The sequence below is a fragment of the Pseudophryne corroboree genome, chromosome 3 (genome assembly GCF_028390025.1).
Source record: "Pseudophryne corroboree isolate aPseCor3 chromosome 3, aPseCor3.hap2, whole genome shotgun sequence".
Classification (NCBI taxonomy): Eukaryota; Metazoa; Chordata; class Amphibia; order Anura; family Myobatrachidae; genus Pseudophryne; species Pseudophryne corroboree.
This window is the reverse complement of record NC_086446.1, coordinates 417863279-417890217: the sequence shown is the minus strand read 5'-3', so window position 1 is coordinate 417890217 and position 26939 is coordinate 417863279. Positions and strand designations below refer to the sequence as shown.

The window sequence follows — 26939 nt, the reverse complement described above, 5'->3', positions numbered from 1 at the left end:
TCTCATACCTGTCTTTCAGCCGCCTCTGCTCGTTACTCAGAAACGCACACTGCCCCATGTGCTCCAATCTGACTCTGATAATGACATGCCAGATTTGGAAGCAGGGGAAGTTGAGGGGAATAACGGAGACAGTACTGTGCCTCAGGGCATGGAAGCCGTTATCTATTCTATTAGGGAGGTCCTGAATGTCCCTGATAAAGAGGCAGAACCTGAGGAGGAGTCCTTTTGTAATGTGAAACAAGACTACTGCCACCTTTCCTGTCTCTAAGGAATTAAACACACTTTTTAAAGAGGCGTGGGTTAGTCCTGACAAGAAATTTCAAACCCCTAAGCTTTCATTTCCCCCACTTGAGGATAGGAATGTGTGGGAGAATCCTCCAATTGTGGATACCTCAGTGTCCAGGCTGTCACGTAAGATTGTGCTGCCTGTACCTGGTGCTAGCTCCTTAAAAGACCCTGCTGATCGTAAAATTGAGACTACACTCAAATCCATTTACACTGCAGTGGGAGTCGCACAGAGACACACCATTGCTTGTTGTTGGATCACGAGGGCCATTGTTGAATGGTCTGGTAACATCATAGAGGGTTTTGATACCATGCCTCAAGATGAGCTACTAACACTCCTGCAACATATTCAGGATTCGGCTAACTTCATGAGTGAGGCTATTAAGGAGATTGGCATTATCAACTGCTATGGCTGTGTCGGCGCGCAGGGCTCTGTGGCTGCGACAGTGGACAGCGGCCGCCGACTCCAAAAAGGGCATTGAAAACCTTATTTTCATGGGGGAGGCATTGTTTGGTGAGGAACTGAACAAGTGGATTTCACAAGCTACTACTGGTAAGTCCCCCTACATGCCGTCAGCGGCTCCTCCGGCCCGACGTGCCTATCCCGGCCCCTCTCTCCAGTCCTTTTCGTGTGGCCAGTTTTAGGGGCAGTGCCAGAGGTGCTTCCAATGCTGCTCGGGGAAACCGATGTAAAGCACACAGACCAGCAGCCGCTGGTTCTCTGAAACAGAGTTCAGGCCCTGCCCCTACCAAGCCCTCCGCGTGACGGTTGTCCCCGGCCTCAAGGGGAGGTTCAGGTGGGTGCTCGCCTCAAATATTTCAGCCATGTTTGGGCGGAATCCTGCTGGGATCCTTGGGTAGAGAGACCTTGTCTCCCAAGGATCCCGGTTGGAGTTTCAACAGCTTCCTCCTCCTAGATTCTTCAGGTCCGGCTTACCAGCTTCACCTGTGTCCAAGATTACCTTGCTAGGGGCCATCCAATCACTGCAACAAATGCAGGTCATTGTTTCAGTTCCCCCTCTGCTCAGAAAAAAAGGGTTTTTCTGCTGCGGGGTACACTGGGCTCCACAAGGATTAACACTGGGGTGTAGAGTAGGATCTTGATCCGAGGCACCAACAGGCTCAAAGCTTTGACTGTTCCCAAGATGCACAGCTCTGCCTCCTCTATAACCCCGCCTCCATGCACAGGAGCTCAGTTTGTAAGTTGGTGCCATGCAGTAAGCAGGCAATCAACAGGGGGGCTGCTCCTGCAGCCCATATTATAAGCTAATTTCAGAAGAAAAGAAGAAATCTGAAGACTTCAAGGGCTGCAGCTTTAATGAATGTCAGACAGACATCCTCTGCTGCAGCTCCATCACTCCCCCAGCGGCACTGTATACTCCCGTGCCATGGTTGCCGGGTAACTACAGCGGAGGCTCCGGTGTCCTTCTTGGTCAGTCGCACACACTTGCCGCTGCCCTCCGTGATCGCGTGGCTGCAGGTATAAGGGGAGGTAAGGGGTCTCTTTGACCCGCAGTTATCGCGAAGCGGCGCGGCCTTGGGCGCTGGCGTGGACTCTGTAAAGGGCAGCCGCTCCACTTGTCATCGGGACACAGGGCACAGGTGGGGTTTTTCTCTCTATAAAAACCCGTTTTTATACAGTCCGCAGCGCCCGGTGGAGAAGCCAGCAGGGGGATAAGGCCTAACTTGTAGCCCCTCCCCCAGCCCCAGGGCGCCATTTGGGTAAATGTTCCCGCCCTGGAGCTGCATATCTCTCCCTCACTCCCTGTCAGCCGCCATCACATGGAGCTGCGCTGTTCCTTGGACTGCTGGGGCAAATCCTCTGTAAAGCCGCCTGCTCGCCAGTGCTGTGCATTTTACAGGACACTTAAGTATTCTACCTGTCAAGGGACAGTGTTAGTTAAGAAAGAGTGCATACATTCAGGGTTGTGTGGTACAAACACCCTGTGATATACATCAAGTACCTACTGTGTTTTGTTATATCTACTATTTACATATATAGCTATACTGAGTATTACTTTATATTACTAGTCCAGTGCAGTTTTATGGTTTAGTATAATTTCTGCATTGTACACTTGTGACTATATATGTGTGTGTGTGTGCATGTAGCTGCTGCGTGGCTGCCATCTTGTGTATTTCACTTAGCTTGCTACTCCTATATTCTGTAACCTGAGGGGGCTAAGTGTGTCAGGTTTATGAACTGATATAGGTATTTCACAAGATATACTTGCTGTGTATTTTTCTTTGTGATTTATAGTCACTATATATCTCTTGGATTCCCGGTTTGTGCTGACAGGAAAGTCTCACTGTACTGGGAGTTCTTGCTAGGTATATCGCTGCTAAGATTGTACTAGGTTGCCTGATACTGTGCTTATCATTATGTCAGCTACACGAGGCAACGGAACTGGGGCTTCTCCCACATTGCGTGGTGGTGATGCTGCAGTCACTTTTGAGGAAAACATGGCAGCAGAGAGTTCAGGTTCAGGAGGTTCCTTACCCCCCAGTGGGTCTGTAGCACCGGGGGCAACTAATGACCCACCTTGGGCTACCTTCTCTACATTGTTAAATGCGATGGTAACTAAACTTACGCCCCCTGTGGGACCTACTATGCCAGTGCAGCAATTTATGGTTCCTACAGTCAATCCGCCGTGGGCGGATCAAATTTCAACACAGTTACAGCACTTGCCCCGATCGCTGACTAAAAATAAGTCTCACTCTCGCCCACCTAAGACTAAGGCGTCCTCAAAACGGGCCGCTACTTCCTCACAATCCACCGCTGTCCCGGACACATCCTCTGAGGAGGATGGTGCATATACTGACCCCACAGACACTGACTCTGATGCTTCTGATGGGGAAGAGAAGTCACTGGTGGATGTCCCTGATTTGATTGAGGCTATCAGGCTCATTCTTCAGGTCTCTGATGAACCTGAGCCTGCGGCTGTCTCTAAAAATCCGGACAGATTTAAGTGTAAGAAGGTGGTTAAACAAGTTTTCTCCTTCGACCTAGAGGATGCTGGGGACTCCAAAAGGACCGTGGGGTATAGACGGGATCCACAGGAGACATGGGCACTTTAAGACTTTAAATGGGTGTGAACTGGCTCCTCCCTCTATGCTCTTCCTCCAGACCTCTGTTAGATTCTGTGCCCAGAGAGACTGGACACACACTAGGGGAGCTCTACAGAGTTTCTCTAGAAAAGACTTTCTGTTAGGTTTATTATTTTCAGGGAGCACTGCTGGCTACAGGCTCCCTGGTTCGTGGGACTGAGGGGAGAGAAGCAGACCTACTTCTGTGAGATAAAGGCTCTGCTTCTTAGGCTACTGGACACCATTAGCTCCAGAGGGTCTGTTCACTTGGTATAGCCTAGCTGCTCGTTCCCGGAGCCGCGCCGCCGTCCCCCTCACAGAGCCAGAAGAGAGAAGCCGGGTGAGTAACCGAAGCAAAGAAGACTTCAGTCTCGGAGGTACCGCGCAGCGGTCGCGCTGCGCGCCATTGCTCCCACACACCAGCGGCACAACTTGGGTGCAGGACGCAGGGGGGGCGTCCTGGGCAGCAATAAGACCTCAAATCAGCCTGGCAAAAGTACATACAGTGTATAGGCACTGTATACTACCCCCGCCAGTATAAAAAAATAGTGGGACATAAGCGCGCCATTACGGGGGCGGGGCTTAGTCCTCCCAGCTCTAATCAGCACCATTTTATCTCCACAGTGAAGCTGCATGAGACGCTGGCCCTGACCTCCTCCACTTCTTTGACAAGTAACAGGGTGCTAAACGGGGGGGGGCACAGCGAAATTGGTGTTGATTATTATCATTAAAAGCGCTGTCAGGTCGGGAGCATTATATATATATATATATATATATATATATCAACAATTTTCCAATAGGACAATCAGCGGCACTCGGAGACTGTAGATATCAGGGTTAAAGTGCAAGTGCTTTTATTCCATAACGGCAAAAAAAGGGGTGGTCCAACGTTTCGGGGCGCAAACGCCCCTTTGTCAAGGTGAACAAACAGAGTAAGTGTACAATGTAAAAGGTATTACCTTTATAGTGAAGGAGACCCGGAGGGCGTGGGTGACAGCAGTGATCGGGGAAGCGTGGAGCTTCCGTCCTGGTGTGTGTGACGTGCGGCCGCCTCAGTCACGTGGTTCCGGCGCGTCACGGGATTCCGACAGTGCCTGGGCAACGGGAGACGCTGTAGTCATGGCTACCCGGCATACTGCGGCTTCCCGATCACGGAGGTCCAGTGGCGAGGCTGTGTGTGAGCTAGACTGGAATATAATCAGTGGAATATGTACAGTATTGGAAAGAACATACATACCGTGGTGTAAAAGTAATACAAGATGCTTGTGAGTTTAAATGAACAATACATTAATACTGCGGCCAGTATATGCTGCTGCTGTCCTTGTCCATATCTTAAAGTGCAGTTCATGCCATGTACATAGCTTTCTATTCCAGATACATCGATGATGTCTTCATATTATGGACTGGAGGCAAGGCAGCATTTGACACTCTGATTGCCACTATCAACAGCAGGAGTTCTCCAATTAAAGTTACGGCACAATGGGATTCAAATAAACTGAATTACTTGGATGTAAACGTCACCATTAAAAATCAGAAGATATACACAGAAGTGTATCACAAACCCACCGATAAAAATACTTTACTTCGGTATAATAGTCACCACCCGGCAGCCCTCAAAACAGGCCTCCCTAAGTCGCAATATATCAGAGCAGCAAGAATTACCAGCGACCCGACCACCTTAAAGGTGCGCTAAACAAAGTAACCGAGCGTTTCCAGAGCAGAGGATACAAGAAAGGACCCCTCCAGCTACAGGAACGACTAGTGGCCAATATGAACAGAAGTGATCTTCTTCAACAGAAAACCAAAAGTGACCAAAAGATAATACCGTTCGTCTCTCGGTACAACATCGCCAGCCCAGTTGTCCCACGAGCACTCAATGCACTTTGGCCCATTATAACTACAGATGACAAACTCAGTACATTGCGAAACAAACGGCCCATGATGTGTCATACAAGGGGCAAGAGCATAAAAAATCACGTCGTTCATACCGACATCACAGGTTTCGACCAGATGCCGGCTACCAATTTTCTGACCAAATCTGCCGGATGCTATAAATGCTTGGGCTGCGAGACATGCAAATATATGAATCCAGGATCCACCTTTTCTTCTAGCTCCACTGGCAAATCCTACAAAATAAGGCACGTGCTGAATTGCACAACTACTCACATCATTTACCTTATAACTTGCCCGTGCAAATACCAATATGTAGGTAAAACCATACGCAACGCCAGAGAACGCTTCGCCTTACATAGATCCGCCGTTAAGGCTGCTCTAACCCAGAAGAAATCAGAACAACCGGTTGCCAGGCATTATGCTGAAAAACAGCACTCTCTTAGTGATCTCCGCTTTCAAATTATTGATCATATTCCCAACAGCTTGCGAGGAGGGGACAGGGCAGGTATCCTGCTCCAAAGAGAGGCAAGCTGGATGTTCAAATTGAACACCGTGCGACCTAGCGGTCTCAATGAAAGAATACAATGGAGTATCTTCTAGCTGCACCATCTGCCTTCGTGACAAAATCTTTGTCAATGCTAAGCACTGCCCTTCCATTCAAGAATCCTACACATCCCACGCATTGGTATTCCGGCTAACCAGCCGCTATTGTACATGGCATGAACTGCACTTTAAGATATGGACAAGGACAGCAGCAGCATATACTGGCCGCAGTATTAATGTATTGTTCATTTAAACTCACAAGCATCTTGTATTACTTTTACACCACGGTATGTATGTTCTTTCCAATACTGTACATATTCCACTGATTATATTCCAGTCTAGCTCACACACAGCCTCGCCACTGGACCTCCGTGATCGGGAAGCCGCAGTATGCCGGGTAGCCATGACTACAGCGTCTCCCGTTGCCCAGGCACTGTCGGAATCCCGTGACGCGCCGGAACCACGTGACTGAGGCGGCCGCACGTCACACACACCAGGACGGAAGCTCCACGCTTCCCCGATCACTGCTGTCACCCACGCCCTCCGGGTCTCCTTCACTATAAAGGTAATACCTTTTACATTGTACACTTACTCTGTTTGTTCACCTTGACAAAGGGGCGTTTGCGCCCCGAAACGTTGGACCACCCCTTATTTTGCCGTTATGGAATAAAAGCACTTGCACTTTAACACTGATATCTACAGTCTCCGAGTGCCGCTGATTGTCCTATTGGAAAATTGTTTGCATACTTTCTCCAGATGGCACCGGAGCACCACTAAATGTGGAGGGTGAGTGCCGATCCGAGTACACTCTATATATATATATATATATATATATATATATATGTGCTTTCATGCTGGGATAGGTGCTGGGTGTGAGCTGGCAAACTCCCTCTGTGTTTCTCTAATAGGCCTTATTGTGGGTCTGTCCCCTATAGCCCAGTGTGATAGTGGTGTCGGTACGAGTGTGTCGACATGTCTGAGGCTGAAGGCTCTACCTAGGAGGAGGCTGGAGTAGAGACAGAACAGTGTGAAGGAGTGAATCTGTCGGCACCGCCGACTGCTGATTGGGTAAATATGTTGAGTGCCTTGAATGCAAATGCAAATGTGGCTTCATTAAATAAGAAATTGGATAAATCTGAGGCTCAAAACCAAACATGGAGACAATCCATGGAAGATGCTTTATCCCAAACGCAGGCTCCCCCAGGGTCACAGAAATGGCCGTTTACCCAAATAGCAGACACTGATACCTACACGGATTTGGATTCCAGTGTCGACTATGGTGATGCCAGGTTGAATCCTAAACTGGCTAAGAGCATTCAGTACATGATTGTGGCAATAAAAGAAGTGTTGCATATCTCGGAAGACCCTGCTGTTCCTGAGACAAGGGTCTGTATGTTAAAGGAAAAGAAAAGATCCTACTTTGAAATCTATTTATGTCACTACGGGTACACTGCTCAGACCTGCAGTGGCATCAGCATGGGTGATTAGTGCAATTGAGAAGTGGGTAGATAACTTATCATCTGACTTGGACACCCTGGATAGGGATAGCGTTCTTTTGACCCTCGGTCATATCAGGGATGCTGCAGTCTATCTAAGGGAGGTTGCGAGAGATATTGGCCTCTTGGGATCAAGGGCCAATGCCATGGCAATCTCGGCTAGGAGAGCATTATGGACTCATCAATGGAATGGGGATGCTGACTCTAAGAGGGCTATGGAGGCGCTGCCGTATAAAGGTGGTGTTTTGTTTGGTGAGGGCCTCGCGGACCTGGTATCTACAGCTACCGCAGGTAAGTCGTCTTTTCTACCTTTTGTCCCTCCACAGCAAAAGAAAACGCCTCAGTATCAGATGCAGTCCTTTCGATCTAATAAATTCAAAAAAGGACGAGGGTCCTCCTTCCTTGCTGCTAGAGGTAAGAGAAGAAAAAAAGATCACCGGCTGTGGCAAGCTCCCAGGAGCAGAAGTCCTCCCCGGCTTCTGCCAAGTCCACCGCATGACGCTGGGGCTCCGCTGCGGGAGTCCGCACCGGTGGGGGCGCATCTTCAACTCTTCAGTCGGGTCTGGGCTCACTCAGGCCTGGATCCTTGGGTGCTGGAAATTGTGGCCCAAGGATACAAACTGGAGTTTCAAGACGTGCCCCCCCACCGATTTTTCAAATCGCCTTGCCAGCTTCTCTTCCGGAAAGGGAAGTGGTGTGCGCTGCAATACAAAAGCTGTGTCAACAAGTCATTGTCGCGGTACCCCCGTCACATCGGGTTTTATTCAAGCCTGTTCGTGGTCCCGAATCGGAGGGCTCGGTCAGACCAATTATGAATTTAAAATCCCTCAATCTATATTTGAAAAGATTCAAATTCAAGATGGAATCTCTCCGAGCAGTGATTTCCAGTCTGGAAGGGGGGGATTTTATGGTGTCAGTCGACATAAAGGATGCTTACCTACATGTCCCCATATATCCTCCACATCAGGCTTACCTGAGGTTTGCGGTTCAGGATTGTCATTACCAGTTTCAGACGTTGCCGTTTGGTCTTTCTACGGCCCCGAGGATTTTCACCAAGGTAATGGCGGAAATGATGGTGCTCCTGCGCAAGCAGGGTGTCACAATTATCCCGTACTTGGACGATCTCCTGATAAAGGCGAGATCAAAGGAGCAGTTATTAAAAAACGTTGCGCTCTCCCTGACAGTTCTGCAACAACATGGTTGGCTCCTAAATTTGCCAAAGTCACAGTTGATTCCAACAACACGGCTGTTGTTCTTGGGCATGGTTCTGGACACAAAACTGCAGAGAATTTTTCTCCCGATAGAAAAAACTCTGGAAATACAGAACATGGTCAAGGAGATTCTGAAACCTGCAAGAGTCTCGATTCATCAATGCACTCGGGTGCTGGGGAAGATGGTGGCGGCCTACGAGGCCATCCCGTTTGGCAGGTTCCGTGCCAGGGTTTTTCAGCGGGACCTGTTGGACAAGTGGTCCTGGTCTCACCTACCAGGATTTCTCTCCTGTGGTGGCTCCAAAGTTCTCACCTTCTAGAGGGACGCAGGTTCGGGATCCAGGATTGGATCCTGGTGACCACAGATGCAAGTCTCCGAGGGTGGGGAGCAGTCACACACGGACAACATTTCCAGGGAAAATGGTCAAGCCAGGAAGCTTGTCTGCACATAAAACATTCTGGAATTAAGGGCCATCTACAACGGCCTTCTCCAAGCAGAACATCATCTTCGCGGCCTGCCCGTCCTGATTCAGTCGGACAACATAACAGCGGTGGCGCACATAAACCGCCAAGGCGGAACAAGGAGCAGAACGGCGATGGCGGAGGCCACAAAAGTACTTCGCTGGGCGGAAAAACAGACAAGCGCTCTGTCAGCGGTCTTCATTCCAGGCGTGGACAACTGGGAAGCAGACTTCCGCAGCAGACACGATCTCCATCCAGGAGAGTGGGGTCTTCATCAAGAGGCCTTTGCAGAAGTGACAAGTCGTTGGGGAATTCCTCAAATATACATGATGGCATCTCCCCTCAACGAGATACTTCAGACGTATTGTTCCAGGTCGAGGGACCCTCAAGCAGTATCAGTCGGTCTATGTGTTCCCTCCACTTCCACTCATCCCAAAGGTGATACGGATCATAAGAAGAACAAGGGTTCAGGTGATACTCGTTGTTCCAGATTGGCCACGTAGGGTCTGGTATCCGGATCTTCAGGAATTACTCATAGAAGATCCCTGGCCTCTGCCTCTAAGAGAGGATCTGTTACAGCAGGGGCCGTGCGTGTTCCAAGACTTACCGCGGTTATGTGTGACGGCATGGCGGTTGAACGTAAAATCCTAGCGAGTAAGGGTATTCCCAATGAGGTCTTCCCCACTCTACTGAAAGCTAGGAAGGAGGTAACGGCGAAGCATTACCACCATATTTGGAGAAAATATGTGTCTTGGTGTGAATCCAAGAAGGTTCCAATGGAAGAATTTCAGCTGGGTAGATTTCTCCATTTTTTACAAGCAGGTGTGGATGCGGGCCGGAAGTTAGGCTCCATTAAAGTGCAGATTTCGGCCTTATCAATTTTCTTTCAAAGGGAATTGGCCTCGCTTCCGGAGGTACAGACTTTTGTAAAAGGCGTGCGGCACATCTAACCTCCATTTGTGCCCCCAGTGGCACCATGGGACCTTAACGTGGTGTTACAGTTCCTTCTGTCACATTGGTTTGAACCTTTACAAACGGTTGAGTTGAAATTTCTCACTTGGAAAGTGGTCATGCTATTGGTCTTGGCGTTCGCAAGGCGGGTGTCGGAATTGGCGGCTTTGTCTCACAAAAGCTCCTATTTGATTTTCCACGCGGATAGAACTCGTCAACAATTTTTACCAAAGGTGGTTTCTTCGTTTCACATGAACCAACCTATTGTGGTACCGGTGGCTACTGAAGCCTTGGCTGATTCAAAGTTTCTCGATGTAGTCAGAGCTTTGAAAATTTATGTTGCCAGAACGGCTCGTATTAGGAAAACGGAGGCTCTGTTTGTCCTGTACGCTTCCAACAAGATTGGGGTTCCTGCTTCTAAGCAGACTATTGCACGCTGGATCTGTAGTGTGATTCGGCATGCTCATTCTACGGCTGGATTGCCGTTACCAAAATCAGTAAAGGCCCATTCTACCAGGAAGGAGGGCTCATCTTGGGCGACTGCCCGGGGAATCTCGGCGCTGCAACTTTGCAGCTACTTGGTCGGGTTCAAACACTTTTGCAAAGTTCTACAAGTTTGATACCCTGGCTGATGAGGACCTCATGTTTGCTCAATTGGTGCTGCAGAGTCTTCCGCACTCTCCCGCCCGTTTTGGAGCTTTGGTATAGACCCCATGGTCCTTTTGGAGTCCCCAGCATCCTCTAGGACGAAGGAGAAAATAGGATTTTAATACCTACCGGTAAATCCTTTTCTCTTAGTACATAGAGGATGCTGGGCGCCCATCCCAGTGTAGACTCTATATACAAGTACTGCAGATAGTTATTGCTTTTGTTACACAAAGGTTGTGTTTTGGTTTTAATCAGCCTGTTGTTGATTTTTTGGTTCATGCTGTTAACTGGTTTAGTTAAATGCCATGTTGTACGGTGTGTTGTGGTGTGAGCTGGTATGTATCTCACCCTTGGTTAACAAAAATCCTTTTCCTCGAAATGTCCGTCTCCCTGGGCACAGTTCCTATAACTGAGGTCTGGAGGAGGGGCATAGAGGGAGGAGCCAGTTCACACCCATTTAAAGTCTTAAATTGCCCATGTCTCCTGCGGATCCCATCTATACCCCATGGTCCTTTTGGAGTCCCCAGCAAGGATTTACCGGTAGGTATTAAAATCCTATTTTACCTCATTCTCAACTGGCTGACATACTAAAGGAATCATGGGAAAATCCGGGAACAAAATTCACACCGCATAAGAGACTGTTGGCTCGCTATCCTCTCTCTGTGGAGCTATGTAAAAATTGGGAAACTCCTCCGCCTGTAGATTCTCATGTGGCACACATGGTAGTTTCCTCAGCTCTGCCAGTAACTACCGTCACCTCTCTGAAGGAACCGACGGATAGACGTGTGGAGGGTTGTTTGAAAGCGATTTACACCCTACCGGGCGCTGTGCATAGACCAACCATTGCAGCAACATGGGCTGCTGAAGCTGTTGAGGCCTGGGCTCAGGAGCTGGAGGCAGAGCTGCCTTCCAACACTTCTGAGCATGCTCGACAATGTCTCTCATATATTGCCACGGCTTCTCTGTACCTTAAGGAGGCGGCTTCCGATGCCGGGGTGCTGGTGGCCAAGGCTGCCACTACGTTCATCTTGGCCAGACGTATCCTTTGGTTGAGATCCTGGTCGGTGGATATGGATTCTAAGAAAACCCTGGAGGTGCTTCCTTTTAAGGGAGACATTCTTTTTGGAGAAGACCTCAATAAGATTGTGGCTGATCTGGCTACTGCTAAAACAGCTTGCCTACCTAGTACGGCTCCTTCCGCACAGAAGGCTAAAAGTACTTTCCTTCGGCCCTTTCATCCTCCAGGTAAAGTAAAAGGTCAGGCGTACCCAAAGCAAACTCGTGCTTCCAAACCTGCCAAGCCCAGACCGAAGCGGGCCTGGGCTGCCCATCAGCCTGCTTCCAAAACTGACAAGCCTCCCGCATGATGGGGCGGGGATCCCAGGGTGGGGGGCCGGCTTCTAGGTTTTGCCCAGGAATGGTTGAAGACCACTTCCGATGCCTGGGTAAGGGAAGTTGTCACTCGAGGTTACGCCGTACCCTTCAAGAACCGTCCCCCTCATCGATTTTGCCTGACAGATGTCCCTTTGGACCCAGTGAAGGCAAATGCTCTTCATTCGGTGGTACATTCCCTCCTGACCACAGGAGTGGTAGTACAGGTGCCTCTGGCTCAGAGAGGCAAGGGGTACTATTCACCGCTGTTTCTAGTACCGAAACCGAGCCAATCTCAAGTCCTTGAACTAGTATGTGAGGGTCTCCAAGTTTCGTATGGAAACTATGCGCTCTATTGTTCTGGCCTTGGAGCCTGGGGACTATATGGTCTCCATGGACATACAGGATGCCTACCTGCATATTCCTATTGCAATTACCAATTTCGGACGTTACCTTTTGGTTTAACAACGACTCGGCGAGTTTTCACCAAAGTCATGGTGGTAATGACTGCTGTACTCCGCCGTCAAGGGGTCAGGATCCTACCGTACTTGGACGATTTGTTGATCCTGGCAAATTCCCCAGAACTTCTCCTGTGTCATCTAGATCTGACTGTCCAGTTCATGAAAGCCCACGGGTGGCTAATGAATTGGAAGAAATCTTCCATGGTACCTACTCGGAGCATGGTGCACCTGGGAGCGTTATTGGACACTCACAACCAGCGGTGGTTGTTGTCTCAGGAGAAAGTCCTGAAGCTTCAGGACAGGATTCGATGCTTCCTATCTCGTCCGCAAGTGTCGATACATTCGGCAATGCAAGTGCTAGGTCTCATGGTGTCGGCTTTCGACATGGTGGCGTATGCTCAGTTCCATTCTCGCCCTCTGCAGAAGTTCATTCTGGTCAAGTGGGACGGCCTGCCTCACCGGATCAGATCTCACATGATCTCCTTATCTCCGGAGGTCCGCCTGTCACTGAGCTGGTGGTTCAGGACCATCGATTGAGCAGGGGTCATTCCTTCTGGATATCCAACTGGGTCCTGCTGACGACGGATGCCAGTCTGAGAGGTTGGGGCGCTGTATTGGAACAACACTCCCTTCAGGGTCGGTGGACCGAGGAGGAGTCTCTACTCCCGATAAACATTCTGGAACTGTGGGCAGTGTTCAATGCACTAAACCTGGCCCAGCATTTGATACAGAACAGACCTGTTCAAGTACAATTGGACAACGCCACCACGGTGGCGTACATCGATCATCAAGGCGGCACTCGGAGCCGCATGGCAATGAGGGAAGTATCACGGATTCTTCAATAGGCAAAACGCCATCTGCCGGCCATATCCGCAGTGTTCATTCCGGGGGTCCTAAACTGGGAAGCGGACTTTCTCAGTCGTCAGGACGTACATGCCGGAGAGTGGAACCTCCATCCGGAGGTGTTTCAACTTCTCGTGGACACGTGGGGCTTTCCAGATGTGGATCTGAGGGCGTCTCGTCACAACCACAAGGTCCCGGTCTTTGGAGCAAGGACAAGGGATCCTCAGGCAGCGTGCGTGGATGCTCTGGCTATTCCACAGAACTTTCGGCTGCCGTACGTGTTCCCTCCGGTGTCACTCCTGCCCAGAGTAATACGGAAGTTCAAGCAAGAAGGAGGAAACCTACTTCTGATCGCTCCAGCGTGGCCCAGACGGCACTGGTTTTCCGATCTACAGGGCCTCTTGCTAGATCGTCCCTTTCTACTTCCACAACGACCAGACCTCCTCGTTCAGGGCCCTTGTGTTTACCGGGACTTGGCCTGTCTGGCTTTGACGGCGTGGCTCTTGAAGCTTCCATCTTGAGGGCCAAGGGTTTTTCTGAGGCGGTCGTTCAAACTATGTTGAAGGCCCGTAAGCCGGCTTCTGCTCGGATTTACTATAGGGTCTGGAATGCTTACTTTACTTGGTGCGTGTCTCACAATCATGACGTTTTCAAGTTTAGTACGGCCAAACTATTGGCCTTCCTACAACAGGGCCTGGATTTAGGCCTTCGTCTGGCCTCCCTCAAGGTTCACATTTCTGCCTTGTCGGTTTGGTTTCAGAGAAAGATTGCTCCCCTTCCTGATGTTCATACCTTCACTTAGGGCGTGTTGCGGATTCAGCCTCCTTATGTGCCACCTGTGGCCCCTTGGGATCTGTCTGTGGTTCTGGAGGTCTTGCAAGAGTCTTAGTTTGAACCTCTTGCGTCTGCAGACCTTAAGTGGCTTTCCTTTATGGTTTTGTTTTTGCTGGCTATCGCTTCAGCTAGAAGGGTCTCGGACTTGGGTGCCTTATCCTGTAAGTCCCCTATCTGATTTTTCACCGTGACCGGGCGGTTCTTAGAACGCGTCCGGGTTATTTACCGAAGGTGGTGTCTTCCACCTTAATCAGGAGATTGTGGTTCCAGCCTTTATTTCTCCTGAGGTGTCATCTAAAGAGTGGTCTTTGGATGTGGTACGGGCTCTCCGTATATATGTGAAGAGAACCTCCTCCATTCGGAAATCTGATTCTCTCTTTGTACTGTTTGGTTTTCACAAACGTGGCTGGCCTGCTAACAAGCAGACCTTGGCCAGATGGATTAGAATGGTGATTGCACATGCTTATGTACAGGCTGGCCTTCCAGCTCCTGCTACTATTAAAGCCCATTCTACTCGGTCTGTCGGACCTTCTTGGGCGGCCCGCCGTGGTGCGACCCTTGAACAATTGTACAAGGCGGCTACGTGGTCCTCAGTGAACACGTTCATAAGGTTCTATGCCTTCAGTACTTCCGCCTCCCAGGATGCTTCCTTCCGCCTCCCAGGATGCTTCCTTTGGATGCCGGGTTCTTGTGCCCGCTACAGTGCGTCCCCTCCAATAAGGAACTGCTTTAGGACATCCCCGATGTTAATCCTTGTGGAGCCCAGTGTACCCCGCAGCAGAAAACGAGATTTATGGCAAGAACTTACCGTTGTTAAATCTCTTTCTGCGAGGTACACTGGGCTCCACAAGGCGCCCACCCTGACGCACTTGGCTTCTTTGGGTTGGTATGGCATTAGCCGCTGACACCCTCTCCTGTAGTGAGTGTGTGGTGTATTTGGCTACGAGCGATTGTCATCTCTGGTACCTGCTACTGCATTGGACTGGTTAACGAAACTGAGCTCCTGTGCACAGTGGCGGGGTTACAGAGGAGGCGGTGCTGTGCATCTTGGGAACAGTCAAAGCTTTGAGCAACAGCATACCTGCACTGTGGGAGTTGGGGGGGACGGTCACCGGCCTTGCGAGGTATCAGAGCCGTTTCCCCGCTGCAGGATCACCGTTGTTTGTTCAGCGGGGCACTGCACATTAGCTGTCACAATTGCAGCACGCTGCACACCCCTAACATATGCCTGAAGGTGATGTCTGTGGTGAGTACAAACCGGGGGCCCGGCTAGGGGGTCCCCCGGTTCACAGTGCGGCTGAATGCGGGCGCGGCATACGGGACCCTCCTGGGGGGGGGACCTGCTAGAGCCCCCCCCCCCGTGTAAACTTGGATAGTTATAAACATCACTGTAGCTCTGGCGCCATTGGGGGGGCGGAGCTACTTCAGAGCGGGACCAGAGGCATTTTGGCGCCTTCCTCTGCTTAATGCAGCAGCAAGCACACACAGCTCTTCCTGAATCACAAGACAAGCTGGAAAACTGGTACAGGGTGTAGCAAAGGGGGAGTGCCGCTATTGTACACAATCTGTGTCCTATACAGGACAGAAATCATTAGTGTTTCACTGTGTCATAGTTAGCTGACAGCCTCACTGGGGCTGTACAGCAGAGGTGTGCTGGTGTCTCTCTCTCTGTGTTTCTTCTCACATACAGTAAGGGCAGGCTTGATCAGTATTACTGTCTGTGTGTATGTAATTGTGATTACTGTAAACATGGGTAAACACAAGCTACGCAGTGTCTGCCACACCATCCTATTGTGGTTCCTGTGTTGTCTGACATGTCAATTGCCTCAAAGTGCTTGGCTGCTGTTTGGGCTTTTAAGGTGTATGTAAAGAGAACTGCTTGTCACCGGAAATCTGATTCTCTGTTTGTTCTCTATGACGCTACAAAGGTTGGATGTCCTGCTTCAAAGCAGTCCATTGCTTGTTGCATCCGGATGACTATCCAACAGGCTTACTCTTCGGCAGTTCTGCCGAGTTCTGTTCAGGCCCACTCCACAAGGTCGGTGGGTTCTTCCTGGGCGGCTGCCTGTGGGTGTCTCGGCTTTGCAGTTATGCCGAGCTGCTGTTTGGTCTGGTTCGGACACTTTTGTAAAGTTTTACCGGTTCTAAACCTTGGCTACTGAGGACCTTCAGTTTGGTTACTCGGTTTTGCAGGGGTCTCAGCACTCTCCCACCCGTTCTGGGAGCTTTAGGACATCCCCATGGTAACTCTTACCATCCCAGTATCCCCTAAGACGTGAGAGAAAATAGGTATTTAATATCTACCACCCGCCTCTGTGCTTCAAATTTTCCTGTGTGTTTACTGTTTGGGTTTGCTGTTGCTGTACCTAGTTTCAAGTTGTGGATTGCACTGCTATCCTTTTGTTATGTTGTGTGCTGGTTCGTATCTCACCACTTTTTCTTATCTGTTTTCATCCTCTCAAAGTATGTCCGTCTCCTCGGGCACAGTTTTCCTAGACTGAGTCTGCAGGAGGGGCATAGAGGTGAGGAGCCAGCACACTGAATAATTTTTAAAGTGCCAGGCTCCAATGGACCCCATCTATACCCCATGGTAACTCTTGTCATCCCAGTATCCTCTACGGACTAGGAGAAAAGGAATTACCGATAGGTATTAAATTCTTATTTTCTGGGGGGGCGTGGCCTAGCTGTGGAGGAGTGCAGACGTGTATCTACTGGGCTCCCCGTCTGCACTCTTTTATAGGGGCTATACCGCCTGTGACCCCCCAAATCGTCCCTCTCTCCACCCCTGGGGACCCCCTGTGCCGGGCGCTGTGGGCTGCGGAGCCGGGGAACAGGTTGCGGCCTACACACCTCCGGAAGCCGGGGCCTCGCATGATTCCCGCACCCGCGATCGGAGCTCCGTAGCGCGGACGCTCCATCCGGAGGCGGCGCGGGACCTCCTCCAGCCTCCTCAAGCCTTTAGCTCACCCTGTGAGCCTCCCCAGACGCCCACAGAGCGGCACCTGCTGTAATAAGCCCAGAGGGCGCCTGGCCGAGAAGGACAGCAGCAGCAGGGCATTCTCACAGGAGAGACGGCGGCCATCTTGGATCCCCTTGTCAGTGTCAGCTTCAGACAGACAGGTGGGTGCTGTGGGAGGCACTGGACTTTGGCTGGACCGGGTCTGGGACCCCCCCCCCCCCCCCCCCCCCCCCCCCCCCCCCCACCGCTGTTAGGGCCCTGACACCCCTCTGGGGGCAACTGTATAGCAGATTGTGAATCTCTCCGTCCTGAAACGACCACCCTTCTCTGTATCAGTTTACCTTATGCTGGAACAGCACCATCTAGTGGCCACTGGTTACAATTGCAAGCCTTACCCACTCAGTGTGTTTGGTATATAGGGGGTCATTCCGAGTTGTTCGCTCGCAAGCCGTTTTTAGCAGCTTTGCACACGCTAAACCTACGCCTAGTGGGAGTGAATCTTAGCATAGTAAAATTGAGAACGAAAGATTCGCAATATTGCGAAAAGACATCTCTGTGCAGTTTCTGAGTAGCTCCAGACTTACTCGGCATCTGCGATCAGTTCAGAGCTTGTCGTTCCTGGTTTGACGTCACAAACACACCCAGCGTTCGCCCAGCCACTCCTCCGTTTCTCCAGCCACTCCCGCGTTTTTCCCAGAAACGGTAGCGTTTTTTCCCACACGCCCATAAAACGGCCTGTTTCCGCCCAGAAACACCCACTTCCTGTCAATCACATTACGATCGCCTGAACGAAGAAAAAGCCGTGAGTAAAATACCTAACTTCATAGCAAATTTACTTGGCGCAGTCGCAGTGCGAACATTGCGCATGCGCACTAAGCGGAAAATCGCTGCGATGCGATGAAATTTACCGAGCGAACAACTCGGAATGACCCCCATAATACGTAATTAGCTGCTGGTTCTCAGTGGACGCAGGCTCATCAGGACCGGCCGTGACAAACGGATGTGATGCCCCCGTGGTAGATTGATGTATTTACGCCACCACCACTCAATATGTTTATAAATATTTAATGTGACACTCCAGGTGCGGGATAGCACATCTGACATAGCACCATATCTGGGTCTGTTGTGCCCAACATCCAGGGATCTCTCCCTTCTCCGAGACGTAATGCCGCCTAAACGCCAGAAAGATTCATCCGGGGTACCCCCGGTAAGCTTCTTCAAGCAGTCGCCTTCATCACAAGGAGGCAAGGGCAAGCCCATGACCGATATGGCGTCCAAACCACTTGCTGCAGTTCATGGCCCTGCCGACCCATTTCCGTCGGCTTCAGTCATTGCACCCGGATTGGGCGATGATGCCCCGTTGACGATTGGCGAGATGAAGCAGCTCCTAGCCTCCTTCAAATCGGACATTTCGCAGGAATTTAAATTAGCACTACAAGGCTGCCAGCAATCCGTCGATGCGGTGGGTCAACGAACTGACCACCTAGAACACAAATTAGAAGAGGTGGTCAAATCCCACAACGACCTCATTTCTCTACATGAGGACCTGCAAGTGGAGGTGACGGCACTCCGTGGTAAGGTCGGAGACCTTGAGGATATATCGCGACGGAATAATGTGAAGATTAGAGGGATCCCGGAGTCTGTGTCAAATTCCGAATTAACAGAGTTTGTTGTTGATCTCTTCACGAAATTATTACCTACAGATCATCTCTCAGATTTCCTGCTGGATCGTATCCACCGACTACCCAAGGCGCGTTCAGCCCCGAAGGAAGCACCACTCATGCGGTTCCATTATTTCCATGTTAAAGAACGGGTTCTCCAAGCCGCAAGAAATACGGATAGTGCTGGCTCAATATTGGGAGATCTTCAAGTCTTTGGGGACTTGTCGGCGGCTACGCTGGCACTCCGGAGGTCCTTTGCCCCAATCACAAGAGCTCTCCGAAGGGCAAATATTCAGTACCGCTGGGGTTTCCCCACTCGTCTGATTGTCAGGCGAAATGGCAACACTCGGATCATCACTTCTCCTGATGAAGGCTCCCGGGTTCTGGTCTCCTGGAACTTGGAGGCGATCTCCAATGACCGCCCGAACGCACCCGGAATACCTCAAGAATGGTCAACTGTACGTAAATCATCATGATTATCGTTATCCCTTGTGTTTAATGGCCCAGCTATTTCCGTGAGCAGACCCGAGTTGTCCCAGTCTGTCAAACAGGGACTTTTATTGGCAAACTGAAGTACGGACTCCAATTGACATTATCACCTCATGTAGGGTCTGTATACGTGAGTAAATTCATGTTCCTTTTCTACTCATACTTCATTTTCTGGTTCGTTTGTTTAATAACTGTTCTCCAAATTACCAGGGTGTTATTTTTCTTTTTCTTTTGATGTAACAATTCTTATTTTCTCCGGCAGCGTCCACAGGATAACAATGGGATATGATGGAGCGACAGCGGATTAGCACCAAACGATCACAAGCTTTCAGTCCTCCCAGGATGCAATGGGACCGTCCATATATCCCCGCCCCACTGGCTCAGGCAAATCAGTTTTTTGTTTGGTGCGGCAGGAGCCGGACCATGTTCAGAGGGCTGCTGTTCTTGGCAGCCCTAAGTTTTCTTATTTTATTTTTATAGTCTTACTATGGCTTTGAGCGATCTTTCTTAACAGCGTCTTATACGCATTTTGGAAAGAGTCGCTCCAACAACTCTCCGCCGGGTCGCAACAACAACAACCCATGTGTACAGTGCTTTCTCGACGGACGTCTGTGTCGGATATACTAGCAGGTCCAGCAGACTTTACCAGGCTGTGGCCGGAGCACTGGGACAAGGTAAGGCATCGGTTCCACGTAGTGGGGAATACGGACACAGCCGCACTGTATTGGGAGGAGACTACCAAACAGTAGCTGACGCGCCACCACCACGGGTGCTCCAGCGCTAGGCCTTAGGGATCATAAAGTACCAGGATTAGTATGAAGCTGCGATCCCTAGGGTTGATGTCAGCGATGGGGAGATAGACGCTCTCCTGGTCGCCCCTCCCCCCAGTTCATGACCAGTTTCCGCGAGTCTCCCGCCATGAACTGCTGCCTCACTTCCGCCTCAGACGCTACCACGAGGCGTCTCTGTCGCAGCATAGGCCACTGCGTCTGTGTTCACTAAGCGCTACCGCAAGGAGACCCGGTTGCAGTACAGTCATCTTTATGACCGGGCGTCTGTATGCACAGTGCATCTGTGTCTACTTAAGAGTTCCTGGAGCGGCAGTGTACACTAGTAGCGTCTGGATCCACTCAGCGTTCGCTAACGTATTGATCGATCTTGGAAGTAAGGGGAGTCTCCCTGTATCCCACTCTACTGAGTACGGGCTATACAGCACTAAATTTCTATCTACTTTTGTCAGTATGAATAGTTAAATTTAAGTGCGTATTGCATATGAGTCTGTGTACATTACTGTGGTTTTCTTCGCATTGCGTCTGAATAAGATCTGTATAAAACAGAATTCAGTAATATGTACTCCTACATACTTTAAAATGTGTTTGTAGTTGATTATGTGCTCATATGACTAATATATAACATGTGACTGACTGCTAGTGTGATTGCTGACTTTAATATTTGTTTGTCAGTTTCTTCTGGTCCTCAATGCTGGTGCATGGGTAGGGTCAGATTGATATCACTTTAGAAGGTTAAAGTGATTACAGTCACAAATTGTGTAGTACACTGTGAAGGTGCTGATTATTTATCATGTCTAAGAGCGGCAAAGGTGACGAGGGTACACTCACAGTAACACCAACACTCATATCATGTTTGTCTTGCAAAACTGTATTATCCTCTCAGGATCTGGTACAGGATGGTTTATGTGCAAATTTGGTAAGGCGAAAAAGCAATGGGCTACCAGAATGCCAGCCTTAAAATCAGAGAATAAGCCATCATTTTGATGGTGCGGGCCTCCTCCTGGGGGACCCCATGGTAGGGGGCCGACTTCTTCAGTTTGCACAGATATGACAGCAGTCTACAACAGATGCCTGGGTGCAAGAAGTGGTATCTCTGGGTTATGTTTTTCCCTTTAAGAAGCATCCTCCTCTAATGTTCTTCTGCACCAGCCCATCTCGGTTAGAGACGAAGGCCAGGGCTTTGCAAGAAGCAGTTCAGAAATTGCTTCAGTCAGGAGTAATCATTCCAGTACCCCCTGCACAACGGGGACAGGGGTTTTACTTTAACCTGTTTTTGGTTCAGAAGCCAAATGGGTCATTCCGGCCAATTCTCAATCATAAAATTCTGAATAAATACATTTGGGTACCTAGGTTTCACATGGAGACATTACGCTTCATAGTTTTGGCCATGGAACCAGGGGATTATATGGTATCCCTGGATATTCAGGATGCTTACCTACATGTTCCTATAGCACTATCCCATCAGTGCTATCTCAGGTTCACTATCCTCCAACAGCATTTTCAGTTCCAGGCATTACCTTTTCGGTTAACCACGGCACCCAGAGTGTTTACCAAGATCATGGTGGTTATGGCAGCTTATCACAAGCAGGGGATAAGAATTTTTCCATACCTCGACGACCTGTTAACTCTAGCACAATCACAAGAAATGCTCCTGGACCATCTCCAACAGACAATAACATGTCTGCAGAGGCACTGATGGCTCATAAATTGGGCAAAATCGTCTCTAGTTCCGTCACAACGGATGACTCACTTGGGGGCTGTACTGGATTCAAGTCTGCAGAAAATATTTTTACCTCTGGACAAGATAGCCAAGGTACAGTCAAGGACTCAAGAGTTGTTACACAGTCAAACAATATCAATCCACGCAGCAATGCGATTGATCGGTTTGATGGTGTCAACATTCAACATGGTGGAGTATGCACAGTTCCACTCAAGACCTCTGCAGCGTCTGATTCTGGCCAGATGGAATGGAATACATCAGACAATAAAGAAACAGACTATGGTACTTTCACACAACGTAAAAAAGTCATTAGCCTGGTGGCTACAAACATCCCATCTAAACAAAGGGAGACCCTTTTGGATATCAGGTTGGGAGATCCTGACAACAGATGCCAGTCTTCAGGGCTGGGGAGCAGTGTCCGGAAGATTATGGTTCCAGGGACAATGGACCACAGAAGAAAGTTGCCTGCCAATAAATCTGTTAGAACTTCGGGCCATATACATGACACTGATTCAGGCAAAGGACACTCTTCAAGGAAGACCAGTCCAGATCCGCTCGGACAATGTAACGGCGGTAGCGTACCTCAACCATCAGGAAGGAACGCGCAGTCAAACAGCAATGAAGGAGGTAAGTCACATACTAAAATGGGCAGAACTCCATCTTCCAGCATTGTCCGCAGTATTCGTTCCGGGAGTCCTAAACTGGGAAGCAGACTTTCTCAGTCGACACGCCATTCAAGCAAGCGAATGGGTCTACATCCGGAAGTCTTTCAGACGCTACTAGACAAGTGGGTTTTGCCAGCGATAGATCTCATGGCGTCCCGTCTAAACAACAAAGTACCCGTGTACGGGTCAAGAACAAAGGATCCCGAAGCGATCTTTGTGAACGCCCTGTCAGTGAAATGGGATTTTCATCTGGCGTATCTGTTTCCTCCGATCATCCTGCTACCCAGGGTGGTGAGGAAGATAAAAGAAGCAAAGGGTGCCGTGATTCTAATAGCTCCGGCTTGGCCCAGAAGGCATTGGTACACAGATCTGCAGAGAATGTCGATGGATGCTCCACTTCTGCTCCCTCAACGTCCAGATCTACTAATATAGTGTCCTTGTTACTACAGGCATCTGGATCGACTATCGTTGACGGCGTGGCTCTTGAAACCTCTATCCTGAAGTCAAGAGGGTTCTCAACAGGTAGTTCAAACAATGCTCAGAGCAAGGAAACCCTCATCAGCTCGCATTTATCACCGAATATGGCAGGCCTATATTCATTGGTGCTGTGAAAGAAATATGGACCCTGAAATCTTTCCAAATTTCTAGGGTCTTAGATTTCCTTCAGGCGGGAATGGATACAGGTTTGAAGGTGGCTTCCTTGAGAGTACAAGTATCAGCATTGACTGTATGGTTCTAAAAGAAAATTGCCAATTTACAGGATGTGCATACTTTCTTCCAGGGAATGCTGCGCATTCAACCTCCTTTTGTTCCCTCCTACAGTGCCTTGGGACTTCAATTTAGTCCTGAAAGCCCTTCAAGTTGCTCCATTTGAACCACTTAATAAAGTGGATCTTAAATGGTTGACAGCTAAAGTTCTCTTTCTACTGACTATGGCATCAGCTAGAAAAGTATCAGATTTAGGAGCACTGTCTTGTCGTTCTCCTTTTCTGACTTTTTATCCAGATAAAGCAGTTCTAAGAACTAGATCTGGCTATCTTCCGAAGGTGGTGTCTAAATTTCACCTTAATGAAGAAATTGTAGTCCCGGCTTTTCAGGTATCGGGACTTTCTGCGGGAGAAGCGTCGCTGGACGTAGTCCGGGCATTAAGGATCTACGTGGATCGTACCAGTGCCATCAGAAAGACAGATTCTCTCTTCATTCTCTACGGATTTCACAAGAGAGGATGGCCTGCTACTAAACAGAAGCTGGCAAGATGGCTTCGAATGACTATTTTAGAAGCATATTCTCGAGCTGATCTCCCTGTTCCGGATAATGTCTCTGCTCACTCTACTCGTACGGTAGGTCCTTCATGGGCAGAAAATGGTGCTACAGCAGAACAGATATGTAAGGTAGCCACATGGTCTTCCATTAACACATTCATTAGACATGATTCCTTGGATAATTTTACCTATCATGACGCTGAATTCGGGCGAAAGGTTCTCCTGTCTAATCAGGAGCGTCCCCACCACTAAATTGCTTTGGGAAATCCCATTGTTATCCTGTCGATAACCTGTGGACCCTGCCGGAGAAATATACGTTATGGTAAGAACTTACCGTTGATAACGGTATTTCTCCTAAGTCCCCAGGTTCCACAGGGATCCCACCCTGACGCACCTGATTTGAGGATCTTTCTACTCACTAAACCTCTTCCTTCTTGTACGGAAGGGTGTGCATGTGTGTTCTTCTCGCCTGATTAGGGCTCTACATGATGCTCCTGTCTAAATGCTTTGGAATACAACTGATTTGCCTGAGCCAGTGGGCGGGGATATATGGACGGGCCCGTTGCATCCTGGGAGGACTGAAAGCTTGTTATCCTGTGGAACCTGTGGACTTAGGAGAAATACCGTTATCAACGGTAAGTTCTTACCATAACGTATATTATTTTTTTACTAAGCATAAATGAGTGAGCAAGCGCTGGGAGTCTGTTTGAGCGCCAGTGCTGCCACTCCAGGATTCTTCCTTTGGGCATTAGATTCTTCTGTCTACTCAGGACCGTCCCCACCCTTAGGGGAAACTGCTTTAGTACATCCCCAATGTAAGAAGTGTGTCTCACTATGGACCCTGATGAAGAAAATAAGAGTTGTGGTAAACTTACGATGGTTAACTCTTTTTCTTTGAGGTCCATAGGATCCACAGGGCGCTCCAACCTGACGCACCTGTCTTGGTAGGGGGGGGGGGATATGTTTCCCTTTTTTGATGTTTCTCTCCTTTGCTATGTGGCAAAGTGTATCTTGTATGCACAGGTCTTCCTTCTCTCCTATAATCCTGCTCCTGCCTTAGGCTTGTTAACAAAACTGACTTCCCTAGGCTGGGGGTGGGGTATATGAGGATGAGGACTGATGCATCCTGGGAGTTAAAAGCTTAACTGTGTGGTGCCTCGACTCCTACTACCTACACCCCAATGTAAGGACTGTGGATCCTATGGACCTCGAAGAAAAAGCGTTAACCATGGTAAGTCTACCATAACTCTTATTTTTAATACCATGGCGCCAGTTGGAACCACTTACTCAACCAACCATAGATTATACCAGGGGCCAACACCATTTTATTGGTCTGAGACTCTCATTCAAAGATGGTACTCATTCAAAGGGCCGCATTAAACCTATAATATCTGGAGAGTCTATAATAGAAACAGAGGAACCTCTTTTCTTATTACTGTTCTATATTAGGCTTTACCATACATAGGATAGGCATTTAAAACCACTATCATAAAAAGTACAGACCAAGAAAACAAAAAATTATAATAAAACCCCACAGCAGGGAGTGACCAGGACTAGGGCAGTTATACCATACCCCCAGTTATGTCATGCCTTTCAATCAATATTATTAAAACATTCCCATTTACCACCAGAAGCAGCGTGTGCATTCATGGTAGGGAGAGTGATCACATCACATATGGTCTCTGTAGTATCCCACTCCCTGACTCTTCCCTGTAACACGTGTCTCCTCCTCAGCAGCATTGTAGAAATATTCATTCCCCATCATACCTGTTACTTGTGTAGTAACACACTCCTTAGCAACACATTCTACATCCCCTCTGTAGAAACACCATCCCTATCAAACCTGTAGACACATCCCCCTCATCACCTGTGTAGTAACACTATCCTATTACCCCTGTAGTAAGACATTCCCCATCATCAACCCTGTATTAGCACATCTCCATCACCTGTGTAGTAACACCAACCTCATTACCCCTGTAGTAACAGATTGTCCTCCCCTTCTCTCATCACGTCTGTAGAAACATATCCTCCCTCCAAAGTACTCATGTAGTAGCTCATCACCCTATTTTCCCATGTAGCGAGACTAAGGGGTCTATTTACTAAGCCTTGGATGGAGATAAAGTACCAGCCAATCGGCTCCTAACTGTCATTTTTCAAACCCAGCCTGTGACATGTCAGGAGCAGATTGGCTGGTACTTTATCTCCGTTGACTTTATCTCCATCTAAGGCTTAGTAAATAGACACCTAAGCTACTCAGTTATACTGGAACAGCATGGAACAGAGTGAAGTTTATTGATTCTGAATAGCTGCCAGATTGAGCTCACCGAGAAATGGTCACATATCACTCAGGCTCCCGTCAAGTACGGATCTGGGACTTGGGGTCTAGGTCGACACACATTAGGTTGACGCCTATTGGTAGACAGTGAGTAGGTCGACACAGGAAATAGGTCCACACGGCCATTAGGTCGACATGAGTTTTTATGGGGTTTTTGTGTCGTTTTCTCCGTAAAGTGACCGGGAACCCCAATTAGTGCACCGTGTTCCCTCGCATGGCTCGCTTCGCTCGCCATTCTTCAGGCACGGTGCCTCGCTCCGCGACCACTGCGCTTGGCACAGATCACCGTTCCCGATTGTAGTCCACGTGGATCGTAAAGTATGAAAGAGTCCCCCCTCCAAAAAAATTTGAAAAACCCACGTCGACCTAATGACCGTGTCAACCTATTTCTGGTGTCGACCTAGTCACTGTCGACCAATAGGCATTGACCCACGGTGTGTCGACCTAAAGGCCCATACACACGGTAAGATTCGGGCTATGCCCGATTCTCACTATGCGACGGGCTAGGTCGGCATCGCAAGCACATAATGACTGTGCTTGCGATACTGACTATGTGCGATTTTGGCTAAGTGTCAATTTTGACTATCTCATAGAGATAGTCAAAATTGACTTGCTTGCACAGTCTATCTAGTCTTGTGATGCCGATCGGCATCACATCGGGATCGCAAGGTGACTTTCACCTTGCAATCTGCACTAACTTTTCTTACGATTTTGACTATAGTCAAAATTGTAAGAAAATATCTCCCCGTGTGTACACACCATAGAACCAGAATCCGGATACCGTCAAGTACAGTGCGGGATTAAAATACTGCAGTAGTATCTGCTCTGTTATCTGTTCTGTGTCAGTTTGGACTAATGATGGCTCAGGTCTGGTTGGTTGCTATGGATTATAGCACATGCACTGCTGAATGTCTTTATGTATGCTTTATGGAATATTGATGTTTGTTTTGCTTGCATAATAAAACCGAATCCTTT

The 26939-nt window shown here is 49.0% G+C and overlaps 1 protein-coding gene across 3 annotated transcripts in view; it reads left to right on the top strand.

The window, feature by feature from the left end:
• Positions 1–26939, top strand: part of NCOA6 (nuclear receptor coactivator 6) — a 181204-nt gene that overhangs the window by 152035 nt on the left and 2230 nt on the right. The gene's annotated exons all lie outside the window — the stretch shown is intronic.